Source organism: Tachypleus tridentatus, chromosome 10 (genome assembly GCF_004210375.1).
Source record: "Tachypleus tridentatus isolate NWPU-2018 chromosome 10, ASM421037v1, whole genome shotgun sequence".
In the NCBI taxonomy this organism is placed as follows: domain Eukaryota; kingdom Metazoa; phylum Arthropoda; class Merostomata; order Xiphosura; family Limulidae; genus Tachypleus; species Tachypleus tridentatus.
Window position 1 is genome coordinate 137,310,049 of NC_134834.1, and position 20,783 is coordinate 137,330,831.

The 20,783-nt window shown below is 30.7% G+C and overlaps 1 long non-coding RNA gene across 2 annotated transcripts in view; it reads left to right on the top strand.

Moving 5' to 3' along the window:
- Positions 1 to 16,165: 16,165 nt before the first annotated feature.
- Positions 16,166 to 20,783, top strand: part of LOC143230427 (uncharacterized) — a 34,929-nt gene continuing 30,311 nt past the window's right edge. For both annotated transcript variants that reach the window (XR_013016434.1, XR_013016433.1), the window contains exons 1-2: positions 16,166 to 16,381; positions 16,570 to 16,689. This is a non-coding gene — a long non-coding RNA (uncharacterized LOC143230427). The remainder of the gene's footprint in view (positions 16,382 to 16,569; positions 16,690 to 20,783) is intronic.

Below are 20,783 nucleotides of genomic sequence, written 5' to 3' on the forward strand. Positions count from 1 at the left end.
GTCCAAGACCAAACACAGTATTTCAAATGTGTCCTGATTAATGAATTCTAGAACTGTACAATGGATTATAAGCTCGTTTAAACTGTATTTAATATTTCTGTAGTTACAACCTAAAGTCCTCTTTACCCTACTATTGCTTAGGTGGATTTAAAGACTGACCAATTAGAATACTAAGATATTTTTTGCCAGTAACACCATTAAAGCTATTTTATCCAAAGGTTATCCCCATAATTCAGATTGTGATAAATCATGAACATTATCTTGCATTTATTAGAATTAATGACCATGCGTCATATATTCTCCCAACTTACAAAAAAATGCAAAGTAGAAGCAGCATCCTCATAGCCAGCAACACCCATCACTTTAATAACACTTTTAACTATTTTATTTATCATTCCTCCTTCTATGCCATTGATGTAAATTAAAAAGAAAACATGGTTCTAATACTGAGCCCTGAGGTACCCCAATCGTGACATTAATCTAATTCGAGTGAACATTATTTATAACAACTGTCTCCTTCCTTCCATCTAACCAGTTGTCTTTCTAATGAGCCAACCTATTACACATACCAACAGAGATATTTTTTCTAAGACTTTTATATGACACCTTGTCAAATGTGTTCTAAATGTCCTGTTAAAATAAATCTACACATATATATCCTCATCTACATAAAATGTAACCTCTTAAAAGAATGATAAAAAATGAATAAGGCAAATTTTTCCTTTAGTAAAACTATTCAAGAAAAATTTTAAACTTGGTTAAAGAACTTCACAAACCAATATTTATCAGTTTTTCAAACTTTTCCCATCACTGATGTAATAAATCCATAATTACCGTGACAATTTTATCAGCTCCCTTGAAAATGGGAGCGACATTAGTTAACTTTCAACCTTCTGACATCTGCCCATTATTGGATAATTTAAAAATATAGTAACAAGTGGCTTACATATCCAATCCTTAACCTACCTCAATTTCCAAAGAGAAAAACGCATTATCGATACAAAACTCCTTTATATTATGCTTTCAGATACCAAATGTTGTAAGTTATTTCAAAATCAACAGAAAATACATATCCATAATGACACCGGTAGATGTCCCCCAGTGGCACAGCGGAATGTCTGTGAACTTTTAGAAACCGGTTTTCGATATCCGTGGTAGTTGAAGCACAAATAACCCATTGTGAAGCTTTGTGCTTAATTCCAAACAACCTATAAATATTTAAAGAAAAACACAAGTAGAATTACATTTAAAATCATATTTCTTTATTACGTTACCTATAATTTAATGAAGGAATTATCAAATCGGGTGAACCAGCCAACTGGAGACTGCAGAATACCAAATATTATGGAGAGTTTTATGCTGAGAAAGTTTGGGAACTCTTGTGACCTAATGTATTAAAACTACAATTTATTCGCATTGAGAAATTCTGTTTTTTTCCTTCTAGAGACTCTACCATAGAATAATAAATATGTAAAACTCTTATAAACTGAAAAATGTGCGTATGTGGTAAAACCAGTTTTATGTCCCACAGACTAAAATGGCAAAAGAAGTAAACAAGCATTTACCTAGTAAACTGAGGTTGTGTGTATTTAGCAAGTGAGTTTATCACACAGTTGAGTGATGGTTATACATACATGTTTATAAAACTATCCTAAAAAGAGAGAGCGAACCACGTGTAAAGAAATATTCATGAAACATTTTGAGAATAAATAATTGAAAGTTCATATCCTTTTTAGTTGTTTTTAACTATTTTCTCACGTATTGATTTTCTATAAAGTTCTTTCCCTCCAGTACATAATTGTTTCATCCAACTTGCTTCAAATTGAAGTTTGTCGTAGTCTGCTAATTTTAAAGCAATAATTAGCAATAATAATTCTAATTATTATCTGATAAAGTACAACCTGATAAAGTTTTAACGACAAAATAATAAACTTATCAAGCTTTTTACTCAAAAGTGTATTTACAAACGATAACACCATTCAACATATATACATAGCAATGACAAATTATTTGAGTATCTTCTTACATCACAATACGTAACAACTACGTTTTTTGTAAATGTTGTTACTTTGCAGTATTAAGAACCAAGTCTGAGTATTATTCTATAACTCAGAAAGTACCAACTACGTATTCTGTAAATGCTGTTACGTTACATTAAGTAATAACGAAGTTTCGAATAAGTTGCTGCACTGCTAAATGAACAACTACATTTTGTGTAAATATTGCTATATTGTAGTATTTAACAACTATTTTTATTTATAAATGTTGCTACATCATGGTATAAAAGAACTAGGTATTGAGTGGGATATTACATCGCAACATGTAGCAGCTAAGTTGTTCTTCTGAATGCTGCTATCATGTCTAATAAACTTTTATTTTGTAACAGCTTAACTGATTCCTCCGACTCTAAACCCCATTGTGGTGAAACTGGGAATATAACAATATAGTACATAAGGATTTGAAGTAAATAAACGTTAGAAGTTCGCTAGTTAAGTAGTACTTCAGCTGTTTGCATGATACATATCTCCGAGGAACCCTATTCGAAATGTATGTATATATTCTTGATAAGTCCCCCAAAACATCTCCAACGGACTTCTGCGATTTTGAAAGCTGACATGCGAATTGGGACTCAGGAAGTTCCGTCGAAGATTTGTCCAGATGTATGGTCCTGTCGTACTTCACTGAAGCTTGTCACATTAAAACTGTTAAACGTAGTATGAACTCCTTAGAATGATCTGAATATGCAAACTGAGCGTTAGTGTGCCACGTGTTTTATTCCAACCAAAATAATTATAATATTGATTCTTAACTATTTTGGTGCTAATCACTTTTTAAATAAATTTAAGGGCTACAATAATTCTAACTTTTTGTTTTTAATAAAAGCTGTTAAAGTAAATTCAAATACAGGAGAAAATATATGTACATTTATACTTAAAAATATTATACGTAGCTTTAAACTCAACTTTACTGTATATTGTCATATTTTTCAACATGTAAAGTTTTGTTAGAAAATAATATCTCAGTTGTGCTGTTGCTATTGTTCAAGTTTGACACCAAAGTGACAAAGAATTAATCAAATATGACGTCTGTATTTCAGTTTTACTTTCCGCGCTTTAAACTTTTCTTACATTCCACGCTATTCTTGTAATTTTTAACAAACAACGAAAGCCTTTATAAGACCAGCATGCAATGTGAAGTAAGAGCATTTGAACCTTTTCCTCGTGAACTTAGGAAACAATCGTTTACTGTCTGACTTAGTTGAATCGAGTCAAATAATGAAATACACTGAACTGTATGTTTATCTCTTTAACTTGCTTGGAATCTTACGATGTATCCACAGTGTCAGCTGATTTAGTTAAAGAGAAATTAAAAGACCAGTTTCAGTTTGGTGACATTTCTACCACTTCCGCACAACCACACATTCTGAAAGATCGGACCACTGTAATGATTGACTCCAAGACGATAAATAAAACGCCCTTAAGTCGCAGTATGCAGATTTCAAACCATAGTGGTCTAAAACAGCAGATTCAACTCTCTATGTCAACTTTTAATAATTTGTTACAATATTCCAACAGACCGATGCCGGAATCACTGTTATTGAACAATATGGGAGGGTCGAGATCTAGAGTTTCAATACAATTGTCGAAGAGTTGAGATTTTTATCGAACGAGTCCCAATGAACTGATTTCAGTTTTCAATCCGTTAATTGCTTCAAAATCAGAACTTTCAACATCCATTCTACACTCTCGTGATCATAATATGCTAGAATTGCATTTTTCAAACTTTGATATAAAAATAAATAATAATGAATTTATAAATATTAATCAACGTAATTGGTTTGATCTAAAATAGAAATAAGAGAATATATAAATGAGATTAAAGAAGAGGTAATCAATAAGGATAATATTGATAATTATTTATTAAAAATTACTCAAAAGTTAAAGAGATTTGTTTAAACAATTCAAGAAATAAAAATAACATAAAGGATTCTGGATACAAACAAGCCTACTGGTAGAATAATAAACTAAATATTTTCAGAAGTAAAGTGAGAGTTTTACGGAAAAGATTTCAAATGACTAGATTGTTTTTGAATTTCGCGCAAAGCTACACGAGGGCTATCTGCGCTAACCATTCCTAATTTGGCAGTGTAAAACTAGAGGGAAGACAGCTAGTCATCACCACCCACCGCCAACTCTTGGGCTACTCTTTTACCAACGAATAGTGGAATTGACCGTCATATTATAACGCCCTCACGGCTAGAAGGGCGTGCATGTTTGGCATGACGGAGATGCGAACTCGCGACCCTCAGATTACGAGTCGTACGCCTTAACCCACCTGGTCATGCCGGGCCTTTCAAATGACTAAAGACATTAACTTAAGACAATATTACAAATTGGAATATAGGAAACATCAAGCAAAATATAAAAATCTAATTATTTTCACTAAAAAAGAAGCTTTAAGAAATTTTATTAGTAGTATTACTCATCCCAATAAAAGGTAAAGACTTAATGCTTCCTAGTAGTTATAGACCCATTTGTCTCTTGCCCATTTGGGAGAAAATATTTGACAAGATCTTGAAATACAAATTGACTTACTTTATTGAGAAATTTAAATTAATTGATGATGCACAATATGAATTTAGGAGAAAAAGATCTGCACTTTATGCGTCACAGAAACTTAAAGATTATGTTCATGAAAGTATAAATAATAAGTGTATTACATTATTCTCTTTGGATTTTAAAAATGCTTTTAATTCAGTGGACATTATGATTTTAATAAAATATTTAAACAATCTAAAAATACCTTTTAAGTTGAAAAAGGTTATTATTGATTTTATTCAAAATAGACAAGTTTCGATGGAAAGTATAAGTAAGAAATATAATAAGGGTATTCCACAAGGATCTAGTTTGGGTCCTGTTCTGTGGAACCATTACATTGATGAAATGCTAAAATTAAAGTGTACGAATAACACGTGCATACAAGAGTTTGCTGATGACAATTATTTTAATGCGAGCAAAAACTTCATATTTATTTACGTCATTGTCTGAGGACATATTAAATAAGGTCAACAATTGAATTTTAGACAATAATTTAAAACTTAATATAGATAAATCAAAATTCATTTTAATTTATAAAGGCAAGAATATTACGCATATACCGACAAATACTATTAGTAATAAAAGAATTAAAGTTACTAACGAACTGAAATACTTAGGTATTATAATTGATATGAAACTAAATTTTTATCACATCTTAATTATGTTAAAGGCAAAATAGCTAATATTATTCAAAAATTAAACCTGATTTCAAGAGCCACTTGGGGTCTGAAAACAAAAATTTTGGAAGATATTTATAAATTAGGTCTAGAAAAATGATAACATACGGATATGAGATTTGGTTTGAATACGAGTATACAGAAAGGATTAAAAATAAAATTTTTCAAATTTAATGAATTGCAATATTACCGATCGCAAAGACCTATAAAACTGTAGCCAGTTTAACACTTAATACTTTAACGGGGATTTCCCCTTTATATCTAAAACTAGAAGTTGGTGTTAAGTTATATGAACTGTTTTATCTTAAACAAAATGTTAAAATAGAAGATGAGGTAATTGGGTCAGAAAATATTTAAATTTTAACGGAGTTAAATTTAGGTCCTTGGATTAATCATAGTTTTAATTGGTACTATAATGAAGATCTAAAACAATTCAGTAATAAATTTTATACAGATGGTCAAAAATTAATAATAAAGTTGGGTGTGCTTATATATATATTTATAATGATGAAATTAAAAATGAAAGCATGTTTAGGTTGAATGATAATACTACAGTATTTATGGCTGAACATTTCGCAATTTTTAAGACAATTGATTTTATGGTAAATACCGTATTTTCCGCCTAATAAGCCGAATTTCTGGCCCTAAATTTTGGACCTGATTTTTGGGGGTCGGCTTATTGGCCGATCACTCCTTTCGGTAATTTCTTCTTCTTAGGAAATGTTTTTCTTTTGAAAATTACCATAGGCGGTAATTTTGTCCCATCAGCAAAGCACGTTAAGACTACAGTGAAACGTTGTTTCTGGAATTTCATTGGTTACCTAATTACAGTGAGTGGAGCCAATAACGAATGACATATTGATTCCATCTCTGTCTCAATACGACACGTTCTGCTTTACTACAGAACGCCAATGATCACACACAACATGCATGCTGACGCTGAAACGAGACTAAGAAATTATTTTGAAGAAACTTGTCACTTCTTAAAAATGGCTTCGGCTTACTGGGCGGTAATAAGCAAAAACCCTCATTTTCAAAGCTGAAAATTGGCCTCGGCTTATTCGGCGATTCGGCTTATTAACCGGAAAATACGGTAATAACATTTATGAAGCGGCGATTTATTCTGATTCAAGGTCGTCATTAATGGCACTTAAATCATATAAAGATAATAATTATTTAGTTAATAGAATTAAAGAATATATAATTTACAATAATCTTAATATTACTTTTGTTTGGGTTAAAGCCCACATTGGGATTATTTATAATGAAATAGTGGATCTTAAGGCTAAGGAAGCCACAGATAAAATGGACATTGATGCTGAATTTGGCTATAGTAAGAAACAAATTAAAACAAAATTAAATGATGAATTATTGATTAATTGGCAGCGGAGGTGGGACGACGCCTCCGTTGGAAAATTTACTTATAAATATTTTAATAAAGTAAATTTTAACAGATACAAGGGAGATTCTTATATGAATCAAATCTTAACAAATCATGGGGTTTTCCCAGATTATCAAGCAAGATTTCATAGAAAATCTAGTTTACTCGTATGTATCTGTAAAGAGATGGGAACACAAGAACATATAATTCTATATTGTAAAAATTATGACTATATGAGAAATAAATATTTTCCTAAAAATTATGTTAATTTGGAATTTAAAAATTTACTCTTAGATGTGGGAGCAGTAAATGGTATTAGATGTATTATTTCTGCTATTTTGGAAAAGTTATGTTGAAATTTGTTTATTTCTACTTGTTTTTGTTTGATACTAAGTATTTAACTTTGTTATAATGCATTGTAATAATTTTGTATATTGTATTAGTTCAATTTGCCCTACTGGCCGGGTTCGTGTGTTTTGATAATTTAATGATTATTGAGCAGCATTGCTTCGCAGCGGCCTAATCATTCATCGAATACCCCGTTAAGAGGTGGGACAATAGTATTTATGGTCACACTCTCGTGAGTAATCAAATCAAATCTTCTTATCATCAAATTACTTCACTAATAACAATACACCGTTCTCAAGTCTTCCTGACCCCCGCTAGTACAGCGGTAAGTCTACGGATTTACAACACTAAAACCAGGGGCTCGATTTCCCGCGGTGGGTTCAGAAGATAGCCTGATGTGGCTTTGCTATAAGATAAACACACAAACACACACAAGTCTTCCTACACGGTTGACGAGTTATTTTGAGACTACAGAGAATAATACCCGGATGTGGAAGGACATAAATAAAGAGGTCTGCAGGTCTGCCATCTTGTTAACTCCTTGATGAAAAACATCTTTCCGACTCTGATAAAATACAGTTATAAAGTCGGGTTTCTAACTTATGTAAAGTTGCTCTCTTCCGATTATTGTTTACTCTCACACGACTAGAGCCATGGGTCATAGAATGTAAATAAAACAAATGAAAACATCTTAATACATAAAAACTTAAAATCACAAATATTACTTATACTTTAGCTAATAGTAACTTTTTTCATTTTATTACAACACGCTGTAATTTAACCGAAAATATGATAATTAATTTTGTTTCGACGACACATATTGTACATCTTAAGCAAATTAACCTGAAGAATTAAAAACATATCCTCTTTCAAGTTTTATTAGGATTACAGTATAAAAATATCAAAAGTTCTCAACTGTTGAATCAATGTTACCCAAAGATCATAAAATTTTCTTTTCTTGACTTGTTTTAAGATATCAAATGCTACTACCGAGACCAGTTTTAAATTATCTAAACTATTTACTGAATTATTTTATAGTTCTGATTTATTTACTGGGCTTATTTTGCTTAGAAAGTACTAATAAAATAGTAGTACAATAGAGGATCTAATGAAAAATAATCATTTTGTTGTTGTTGTTGTTTTTTTTTTACACAATGTCTCAATCCTATGATTAACAAGGAGAACTCTTCTGTCCAAAACGTAATTTCAACAAAAATGGGCATAATTTACAGTACATAAAACAAAAAATTTAAAAGGTGTTCTCATTCTTTCTGTCAATCTTTAAAATCGATTGTTTTTTTCATAAAAACGATAACCGAGGAACTGTAATGGCAGCCGTCTTGATACCCTCATAAAGTTCAAGATAAAATAGTTTTTGTCTTGATAATTTAGAATAAACTCTATGACAATTATTATTACTAAAAAAAACGTTATTATCTGATAAAAAGATATCTATAGTTAAAGGTTTGATTATTAACAAATCTTGCTGTTAAGAAATTAAATGAGCTTTGACAAGGTATTTTAAAGATTATAAAATACTAACAACACGCGTAGAATAAGCTGGAATATTGGAAAAATACAATATAAGATCAAACTTTGTTTTAATACATTAAAATAGTTTTTTCCTTTGTTACAGGGAACAAATAAATATTTGAAAAAGGCAAAAGATTTATCGTTTACTACTATATGAATAACAAGTGTTATGAATGGCTGACTACATTATATTAACACATGAAGACATACAGGTCAGGTTGACTGGTGCAAAGCCTGTGGTTTTCTGTGCGATTGGACTGTTGAAATGGGCATTGGGAAACCGTCGTTTTGGTACATTAGATTGATAATGGAAAGTTTGCAGGTAGGTGGTGTTTGTCTTGAACATAACAACCTTATGCGAAAGAATCTTTTGCAACAAAAACTTCACAGCTGTCAGATAGAGCATGACGAGACACGACGACATTGACAGTAAAAACACGATAAGGACCCATTATCGTTGTAATAGCCTTCTGTGGAACAGTGGTAAATCTTCAGATTTACAATGCTAAAACCCGAGGTTCGATTTATTACATTGTACAAAGTCTATAGCCCCATTGTGGCTTTACGTTAAAGCAAAGAAACAAATCGTTTTAATGTTGTTATAACATATTATATCTCTGGGTGGTTTGTTTGAATTATTTGATGGAAATGACAAGAAGTTCAGTTTATACAACAATAATAAATTAACTTGTTTCTTTATATTTTCTGAGATGTTTCTACAGCTACGTAAGTTTTAGACCTAATGGCACGAATGTTTAGACACTAAACCCACAATTAAACATAAGCTAAACGTTTGAATTGCAAGTTGTAAAGCTAACTTAATTAATAATTACTTCGTGAAATAGTCAAAAACGAATTTCACCAAGTAACTGAATAGTTGAAGAAAAGTGATAATTCTTATTGAATACTCGTTCTATTTTTTATCTGAACTGTTTACTTCTATTTATACATGTAATTTTGTTTCTAGATATTTTGCAGTTTCTGAATATTACATAACAATTACTATCAGTAGTTTCCTCTAACGAACAGCCCCAGTGACACAATAGTATGTTGCGGACTTATAACACTAAACACCGGGTTTCGATACCCGCAGAGGGCAGAGCATATATTGTGCTTATATTCAACCAAACAACGTTAGCTGCGTTTGGGAGCTACCTCAACTGTTTGGAAATAAAGGAGGCAATTCCACTTAGAAGGAAATTTGACATTATAACAATGAAGTACTGTACAGTGAAAGTACGTCCACTACTTCCAAAAAACCTAAAAACGGTGGCATTATAATTGATCTGGATATTTGTTTCTGAAAAGTCAATATGTTTGCTTTTCTTCTGCAACTTCATCAAGTAATGCAATTCTTTGAACTGTTTCTCAATAAAAAAATTTTTACAGGTTTATACAAGCCGAAGATAAAATAACATTCTACAAGTTTCTTTTTCTTTAGAAAATGTTATGATTTTCATACTTGAACATAATTTCAAGTTACGAGGTTGTTTCGCTTATTTATTTTTCGTAAAGTTCATGTCTTAAATTAGTTATAATTTCAGAATAAAACATTATATTTCCTCTGTATATTAACAATGTATTCTATGTTTTAGATATTCCGAGATATTCATTAAATTCTTTTTCCATATTTGTTCCCTAACAACTCTTAAGTCAAACAGAAATAAGTTAGTCATAATATAACATGAATAAAAACAAACCAATTATAGAAACGGCTAAGACTAATTTTAATCACTCGATATTTCATTCTGTGTTAATTTAAACTCATAGAATATTGAAACTTCTAAGGAAATGACTATACGTAATTTGTCAAATGACGCAAACAGTATTTCGCTTTTTCCTAAAGTACAGAAAGAGCTACATATTCTAAAAAGCATAATACCTTACTTTTTGTAGAAAGTTAAAATAATACAGTTACGTATAATTTTTAGAGTACTATAACATACAATCAGAACAATCTATTTTGTACGGAAACAATGAAAATTATTTATCTAACTCAGTGTAATGAAGAAAATATTTCATATATTGTTCATTTTCCAGGTTACAAACATACTTGCCTCTCGTCCTTTCTTCTTTTACATCGCGTGTTATCGAGTTGGTATGTATGTACCGTCTGGATGTTCGCAGAAAAATGTCGATAAACTGGTAAAATCAGGCACTATCTGATTCCCTGAATCCTAACAAATTCCATAAATTTTGTATGTGAAAATGTTTGTACGCTGTACTAAGGAATCATCTCTAATTTCTTAGATGTTCCTTGACGACATAGTAAGAGGCTAATGTGTTTGGACTCTAAATCGTGAAATTCATGGTTTACGGATGTTGCAAGAAAACAATACAACAACAAAAGAAATAAATACTATGGGACCGTAGAAGGGCTATAAGATGGATGGTTAAATGTCATTTCATTATTCAGTCAAACACGAGTAGCTCATGAAATGGCAATGGGTCCATCAGCTCAAAATTAGGGACAGCTATATAAAGATAGCCCTTGTTTAGTTTTGCACAAAAATGCAAAAAAATGAAGCATACTTATTATTGCATAATAATAATAATTTGTTCTAAATATTGAGCCTTATTAATTTCATGATTAATTCTCATAACTTTACATTAGAAACGCATATCACATAATGTGACAAGAATACTATTATAAAATTAATACTAAGAATACTATTATAAGATTAATACTAAGAATACTATTATAAAATTAATACTAAGAAAACTATTATAAAATTAATACTAAGAATACTATTATAAAATTTAAGGTTCAAAGATTAATAAGCAGAAATCTGCATCATTTAGTATTGAAAACTATATTGTAAAATAAAACAAAAAACTTGTACCTTACAACTATCAAGCACCTATCAAAGAATTGCATATTGAAACTTGTACAGATGAATATTCAAATTAATATAATAATTTACGTTACTTAAATATCAAATCATATTCCACAAAAACATACACCGTTAAAAATTCAATAATTCTGGAGAAGAATTTGCATCACTGCATGATTAAATATAATTACAGAACAAATTACACTGTTCAACGTTTAATAAATTGTATAAGAGCTTGTACTACTCAGCAGCCAAGGAAAGCCATAAATATTCAATGTATACTGCATAATAAATTCTTTACACAACAATCAACGACTATCGTATAAGGATCTGTATAACCAAAAACCAAGGAATTCTGTATAGTAATTTTCTTCGTGTTGTTCAGTAATGCGTACCATTCGACATCAGAAACATGTTCTACATAAACCTTTACCATACAAAAATCAAGTATACCACTCAATATTTAACTACTGCTTTGCAAAACCTTACATCGCTAAGCCATCAAAGGACATTTAGATGAACTTACACGACGTAACCATCAAGGGATATTCTGCAAGAAACAGCACTACTCGACTACGAAAAGATATACAAAACCTAAGATAACTCAGCTGTCAAAGAATTAATGCAATTCTGTTATCAAAGAATCTTGAACACGAAGTTATACAACATATTTGTTACATTTTACAAAATGATCATTTTTTGTTTCATGTGTATTATTTCTTCAATTTTATGTTTAATATTTATACTTCGTAATACACAAACATCACTATGATAAATGATTATAAGGGTATAATAATTGAATAATCTATAAAAATGATGTAAATCAGGCTTAAAATCTATTCTCCTTTATTTCCTGAAATCCAGAGTGTGTTATGTAGTTTATTACTTAAACAAACAACCAATCAACTTTATTTTCTTTTCCTATGGTATTTACACCAAACTCTTAATAGTATTAACTATTTCATACTCAAATACTGGAGAAAGAAAACGAACGTAATTAGATTCCATTGTGTTTCTATTTTTATTAGATCATTTGACTCTCTAATAGGCCCGGCATGGCCAAGCGTGTTAAGGCGTGCGACTCGTAATCTGAGGGTCGCGGGTTCGCATCCCCATCGCGCAAAACATGCTCGCCCTTTCAGCCGTGGGGGCGTTATAAAGTTACGATCAATCCCACTATTCGTTGGTAAAAGAGTAGCCCAAGAATTAGAGGTGGGTGGTTTTGACTAGCTGCCTTCCCTCTAGTCTTACACTGCTAAATTAGGGACGGCTAGCATAGATAGTCCTCGAGTAGCTTTGTGCGAAATTCAAAACAAACAAACAAACAAAACTCTCTAATAATATGTTGAATACCAAACGAATATCATATTTGTTAAAATGCATTCGAAAAATAACGGGATTATTTGGATCTTTTTGTCTATCGGAAAAATAACTATTACTAAGAAACGCCATATTTTTGTAAACTGTTACTAAAGTCAGTATAGCTGTACCAAACTGGCTAACGTCAGATAAAATCTTACCAATCTTAAATTGTCACTACTTTGCGAAAGAACTTATTTCCCATGCATTAAAAAAGAATTTTTATAAGTAATAATACAACAGGACATATGGATAGAGAAAGCACTATTTTGAGGAGCGAACAACGTTTCGACCTTCTTCGGTCATCGCTAGGTTCACAAAGAAAGAAAGGGTTACTGACCAATAGCTGACCACATATTTGAAAGCGGTTGTGTAACTGAGTGTAGGAATGTAGACAGCGTGCTTAGATGTTGGATATATTTATTAATATAGGTATAAAGGTGTTCCTTTGTATTGGATTATTTTGGGCTTGAGTTGTTGTATAAGTAATGCTTCTTTAATTTTGCGTTTGTCTATGTTTGTTTCTTTATTTAGCATTTGAGTGTTTTCTGTGGTTATGCTGCGTTTATTTGATTTGCATGGTTCGAAAACGTGTGGAAGTGACTTTTTGTGTTCTTTGAATCTGGTTTTCATTTTTCTACTTGTTTCTTCAATATAGGAGTCGTGGCAGTTTTCACATTTTATTTTATAAATAATGTTTGTGTTGTGTTTGTCAGTGTAGATTTTACGTAGTTATGTAAGTAACATCGTTAGCACAAACTGTTTCAGAATAATATGAAATCATAACTAAAGCAAAGACAAGATAAGTTCAACTTCAACATTTTAAATACTTAGTTCCATAATATGCTTTTGATTTCGTGAATGCTAATGTTCATTTTAAAGTTATATATTACAATTTTATAGATTAAGTGTTGTTCTAAAGGGTATATTTTCCAGTAAAATTATATATTTTGTTTTATAGGAAGATAACAAAGTAGTTATAGATAAAAATGTAACTCAGAACGGCTGGTATGGGTATTAAAACTTTTATTGATAAGCAGAGAAGGTCGAAACGTTGTTCTCTGCTTATCAATAAAAGTGTTAACATCCATAAAAGCCGTTCTGAGTTACATTTTTATTTCAAGTGGGTTTCTCGTCATCAAGAATAGTGGTAAATACGCGTCAATGTAAAGTTATAAAACTGGATTCATAACGAAAGTTAGTGATATTTTTGAATAAGTTTAACTTCAACATTACATAGATTTTGCTTTATATTAAATTAATAATATTAAGATCACCAATATTTGTTTTAAAATTTCACAGTGTTTTGTAACAACTTAGTGGTATTGTATACAGTTGAAGTGGTAATAAATTGTATATCTTTTGGTGATATTTTCTATATAGCTGGAGATAAGAGATTTTTATTTGTGTCCAATTTTATAGTTGATTTAGCTTGTGTTATGTGATAATTAAAATAAGTTTATTGAAATTTCTTATTATAACTCTACAACTCACTACGTAAAATTTCTATATTCAAAAAAGAGATAAGCACTGTGAAAATAAAAAACAAAATATTGAACTAAATAATATCTGGTGGCTTTTAAAGCGATAAAGATGTAAACTCACTCTTCAAAATAATCATCGTAAAATTAATGTAGTTTTTTGCGTAGTTCGTTTAACAAGAGAATTATAGCTTGCTATATGCTCCAAAATAGTAGTTACTCATTGCCTTTGCATGCATCACTAAACTAAAGCTACTGAATTTTATACTAAACTATTAACTATTCAGCCTCTTCAAATATAAAATCTTCACTCTTTGTTAAACTATTGAGTCTTTCTAAGTCCAAGCTATCCAGCCATTTCTAGACACATTATCTAAACTTTAGTAAACTTAGCAATCCACCTACACTAAACGCAATCTTTCTAATCCTGCAAACTTTCCAACCCTTTTTAACTCTAAATTATCAAATCTAAACTAAACTGTTAATATTCTCTAAACCCAAACTACCAATCCTTTCTATATTTAAGCTACAAAAATTCTTCTAAATTCAATCAATTAACTCTAAAATCTCTAATCCAAACCTATACAACCATATTAAACGTAATCTATCCAGCTACACTATATCTGATCATTCAAGATGTTTAAGAGGAAACTGCCCAATTTTTCTCAACCAAAATTATAAAAGACTAATGAATCCATATAACTAGCTCTTTGAACTCAAAATATAGTCATTATGAAACCACTCCGTACGGTTTCTCTAAACTCAAACAATCCAGTCCTCTAAAATCAAAACTATACAAACCATTTGACTAAAACTATTCAAGTAGTCTTAAACCAAAATGTTTCAATTCGTGTATTAAATATTTCACCCCTTTTAAATCCAAACTATTTAGTTTCTTCAAAAACCTAATTAAACGCCATATCTAGAAATAGAGTAAACACCCTTAAAATTAAAACTAACACATCTCCTCTAAACCAGAACTATCTAACACTTTTAAACTCGGAATATCCAAATAATTCAAACTTCCTCAACATAATGTATTTATTGAGCCTAAAATAAAACTATCTGAGTTTTATTAACCTTCTCTAAAGTGACAGTACTTAATAACTGAAAAACTAAATAATCCAACCTTCTTCAATCTGAACTATTCAGTTCTTCTAAGTGCGAAAATACCCACCTGAACCCATACAATCCACCTTCTCCAAATCTTAACAATCAAACCATCCAAACCCCACTTACCTAATATCTCTAAACATGAGCAATTCAATGTTTTATAGCCTAAACTAACTAGTCTTTCCAAACTCAAAAGTTTGTCGTTGCCTTCTTATCTTCAACTCTCTTAATCCCAACTATCCAGCTTTCACTAAACCCACATTATCCAGTTTTTCAAAAATAACTTCTTCAGCCTTCGCAAGCTGAAGTTATCTTATTTTTCTATGCTCAACCTATTAATTCCATTTTACTCTAAATCCAAGCTATTGTATCATTGCTAAGAATATATTCCCTACTGAAAAACGGCTTCTTTGAAAGCTAACAATTCAGTTCCCTTTAATTAACCAAATCATCTCAACACAAAATACACAAAACCTAAATTTAGTGTTTTCTGTTTCTCATTAAGCCATGACGTTCATCCTTCTCTACTTCCAAACTATTAAGCTTTCTCTAAACCAAAGGTACCAAGTCTTTTTAAATCTAGTATTCTGAAATGAAACTTTGCTACCAACTTTAACTAATCTTTAAAAACACAGAACTGTCCAACTGTCAAGTTTCTCTAAAACCAACAAATTGACAATTTTATTTAACCCTAAACTGATTCTATTGGTAACTTAACCAACAAAATATTTTGTTTGTAAACATATATATTATTATGATTAGTTCAAATTTAATTTGAAATAAAATAACATTTCTAGTTTTGTAATTTATAATACATTCTAGGTTAAAAGCATATACTACGTTAAATTTTTATTTTAAGTGAATATAATGATATTAATGGACATGTAAAATAGCCAGACATGAGAGGTTATCAAATTTTGTCACCTTTAATATTTCATTTTTTTAGTGTCAGTACTGGTTCTTCTGGTGGTTACTGCTACTTTGGTTGACATTTCATCTTGTTGTATAACATATTCAGGAAAAAAGACCAAAAGAAGTTTTTAACTCACATCTATCGGTTTGTATATCTACTCTTTGAAACCGTTTGTGTCGTATTTACCAAAAAAATACAAAACTTATGATTTTCTTTTCTTTTCTTTTAACTTAACAATCTTGGATGAAAATAAATAATCAAAGTTATTTTTAATGCTTCATATATCACATGTGTTGCTACAAAAGCCTTGCTGTTTTTCTCTTTATTTGAAGATTGGAACAAACTGGTGAACACAAAAGGTAATCAGCAGATGGAAACACTGAACGAAATGAAAATGTTTAGTATGCTGTAGGTCATCCTGGGTCATTATTTCATAGAACTACTTTCCGCACGTACGTACAAGTTTCTGTTCATATTCTCTACATAAAGATTGTACTTGGTATTTATAACATCTTTAATGAGGACCACTAGTTGTTCTTGGAACAACCTGAGTAACTAACTCGCTATAAGTTAGATGTGATATTCCGAATAACGTCTTTCTTTTACTGAAGCCTTTTTGTGATATTTTGAATATCACCTGTGCTTTCTTATAAGACTTCTGTAGAACTTGAAATATCTTCTGTATCTTCGTTTGATATCGTGATGATGCTTATAATACCTTTTGTCGTGGCATATAAAACAGCATGTATATATTTCTAAAAATTTGGTAATTGCATTTAAAATAGCTTCATATATTCAAAAGAGCTTTCTATAGTATTTACAGATTTGAATTTTTATAAAGCCTAGTAATTACATTAATATGTAAATAACTTTAGTATTCTTAATAAGAATTTACCGTGATACTTAAATTACCTTCGACACCTTTATTAAGTAATTAAAGTGGTATTTGTGTAACTTAAGTATTTTTATAAACAATGCCGGTGCTAAACACACTTAGATGTAATGTTGAAGCAGATTGTTATCATATTTATCAACAGCGGATATTTACAAATCTTTCTTCCCTATGAACAACGTGCCGTTACAGATTATTTTCAACGCCTGGCTTGCAATGAACACATTCTTTTTCCTTTAGTTGGTACTTAACATGGCTGATTGTGTAAATGTTCCAACAATGGTAGCTGAGATTTGAATGGTTATTAAACCACTATGCTAACACAAACTGTCTCTTAGTTTGAATTGATTCATCCTCGTTGCCATTGTCATTTGAGTCTGAGGTGCTCTTGTACTCAACTTTTTGTTCCGAATACTAGAGTCCCTTTTCTCAAATCTAATGTTAGTTTCTGTACATATCGTTCCAAATATTATTCTATAAATGAATTTTTTATTTTATCGTTTGGTAATGGCCTCAAATATTTCTTAATAGAATAATTCATAGAAAATATCTACTCATTTCTTAGTGAGAACTATTTTGCCTTTTGTTTTGTTAATGGGTTAGGATATAGTTTAAATCGTTTGTTTATTTTAGAGCAAAACCATAAGGTTATTTGCTGTGTCCATCACGCGAAATCGAACCCCGGATTTTAGCATTTTAATTCCACAGACTTATCGCTGTCCCATTGGAGGACAATAGTTTAAGTTGTACAGTCTCTTATCAGGAGCTTCCTTATAGCTTCGCACTACCAAAGATAAAATGTTGTTTGTTTGTTTTTACAGACAATCACTAAACATAGTTTTATTTAGTATTCTTGAGGATGTTTTGCATCAATATTAATGTATTTAAATCTGTTAAGACTTAATGTTCCATATTTAGTGATTTCTAACCTGGTTTATTTCAAGTTAATAAAAAATTTCGATTTTGCCTTAAAGTGGCTACATTCAGTATTTATTAGCTCTTTTTTTTTCTTTAAAGTAAAGTGGTTACATTTAGTGCAACGTGATTAAGTGTAAATATATTTAGTGCAACGTGATTAAGTGTAAATATATTTAGTGCAACGTGATTAAGTGAAGATATATTTAGTGCAATGTGATTAAGTGCAGATATATTTAGTGTAACGTGATTAAGTGAAGATATATTTAGTGCAATGTGATTAATTGTAGATATATTTAGTGCAACATGATTAAGTGTGAATATATTTAGTGCAACGTGATTAAGTGAAGATATATTTAGTGCAATGTGATTAATTGTAGATATATTTAGTGCAACATGATTAAGTGTGAATATATTTAGTGCAACGGGATTAAGTGTAGATGCGTGTTTACTGTTTTCTATTACGTATCTATTCTTTTATTCTTTTGCAGTGTGATTTGGATTGAAGTAGTTGTGTTTGCTCATAAGTGCGTGCTTTATTTTCTTCTTGTTACGTAATGTGTTTGAATGTCTTTAAATATTTTATGGTCTAGAACAGTTTTTGGTTGTATTAAAGTGACTTGGAACCATACACTTAGTGACAATATTATATAACTTTAATGAGTAGAGTTTGAATGTTGATTTTATTACTCTATTATTATGTTATTAAGAGGCAGGGCATGACATATGGAGTTCTAAAAAACGATGAAAAAAATGAAATATTGCATTTAAGGTGTTATTTAAGGTGAATTCATTACACTTAGATACTTATAATGTAACTAACACTTTATTTTCAAGGCGGATAGTCAATATTAAAGTTATACTTAAGATTTAAACATTTAACAGTACAAAATTCTTAATAGATTTTTTCTATAAATATTTAGACTTAAAATTGTTAATATAATATATAAAGTATTATTTCTCCAATACATTAAAAGATTGCAAATAGAAAACTTCAAAGACGACGTAGTATTACATTAACGTACATTACACCAAAGGATTAAAGGAACAAAATTAATAGGATCTCTCAAACTCCACGGAAGTGGATTTTATAAATTATATGCTTTCAGTTAAGTGCATGTCTAACGTGTTCAGCTGTATGCCTGCATGGATATTTTGGCGCATTTTGCATGTGGTACTCATCTTTAAAGGACAGTGCCGTCTATTCGTCTTTACATAAGATTAGTTACTATTTGATATTTTGGTGTTCATTCTTCGATTTTAAAGATCCTTTAGTCATGACATTCCATGATTTGATATATTCAAGTTTGCAACTTGAAGTCCTGTTAATATCGAAGCAACTCATCTATATAGGTTGACAGTCTGAACAAAGTTATGGAAGGTCAACATAGCCATATAATACATACTCTTTATACAACAGGACTGCTAAGAATTATCAGTTCACTCACTTTGATCTTAATATACATAATCAATAACCAACTGACGAGAAACATATTCCATATGTCTGAAAGAAATTGATAAAACCTATTTCAATTCTCTAGTTGGTTACACAGCACCACAAAATTCAGTTGAATTTCTACTACGTTTGCCAGGAATGGAAGCAATTCCCTTTGGATTATACACCTTTTTGAACGGACGCTGAAACAACAAAGACAGAATACCTCTAGGAGAGTGAACAATATTTAATCGGGTCGGGCATGGCCAAGGAATTAGCGAGGGTTCAAGATTCGCGTAACATTACCGTTCAATCGAAGTCGTGTGTCTCTATTAATCATTTATTTAGTGTCGATTTAGTTATGGAGGGAGAAAACATCAATATGAATGAACCTAGATTTCATTATATTTCCCACGATAGTCGTATTTAGTGCTCGACAACATATTTACCTGCTCCTGGACTTAATTCTGAGGCCTTTTTCAGTTGTAAACGAAACCAGATTTTGTCCTGATACAAAATAATGAATAGAACCATTTATTCTAAGATTTTGAGGACTTATTGATCAACTATCTATAGTGGTCATGACTATTGATGGTGATTTTAGCACAAAGCTACACAATAGGATTGTAAGTTTGGAAACTTACTGTTGACCCCCCCCCCCCGAGGTGCTGAAATTCATGAAATGATCAGCAAAAGTTTCTCACCTAAATCCAAATAACACTTCTGTAGTAGCACTTCTTCATCTTGTCAGAAATCTTGGCGTTGCACTGAGTGTCTAAGTGACGCTCTTTAACATTCAGTTTTTTTGTTAATTTGCTTGAAGAATGATGCAATTGCAAAATCTTACCAATGTATAGCTATAAAAGTGTTTTCTTAAATTCAAATTTCTTAAGGTTGTATCTGGTAAACGTGGGCGTTAGGCTTAAAACATCTGAAGCTGCATTCTATTAAGATCGTGTTTTTTGTTAGATTTTGTCCTGATACAAAATAATTAATAGAACCATACTATACAATTACTCTGTCATTGTAACATACGTACGATGGTGAAAGTGTGAAATAATATAACTTGTTCTCCTACCTTAACTAATGGATTGTATTTGAAATATTCATTGCTTAACCCTTTCTACACGTTTCTTCGAACTGTGTTGATCCAGGAATTATTATTATTTATATTTGACTCAATAATAAACTAAGCATTCTATGACTATTAAGATTAAAATGTTTGCAAATAATTAAACTAGAAAGACAGTCAAGAACATAGAAGCATTTTGCTCAATGTCCGTTACATGCAAGAAAATTTAATA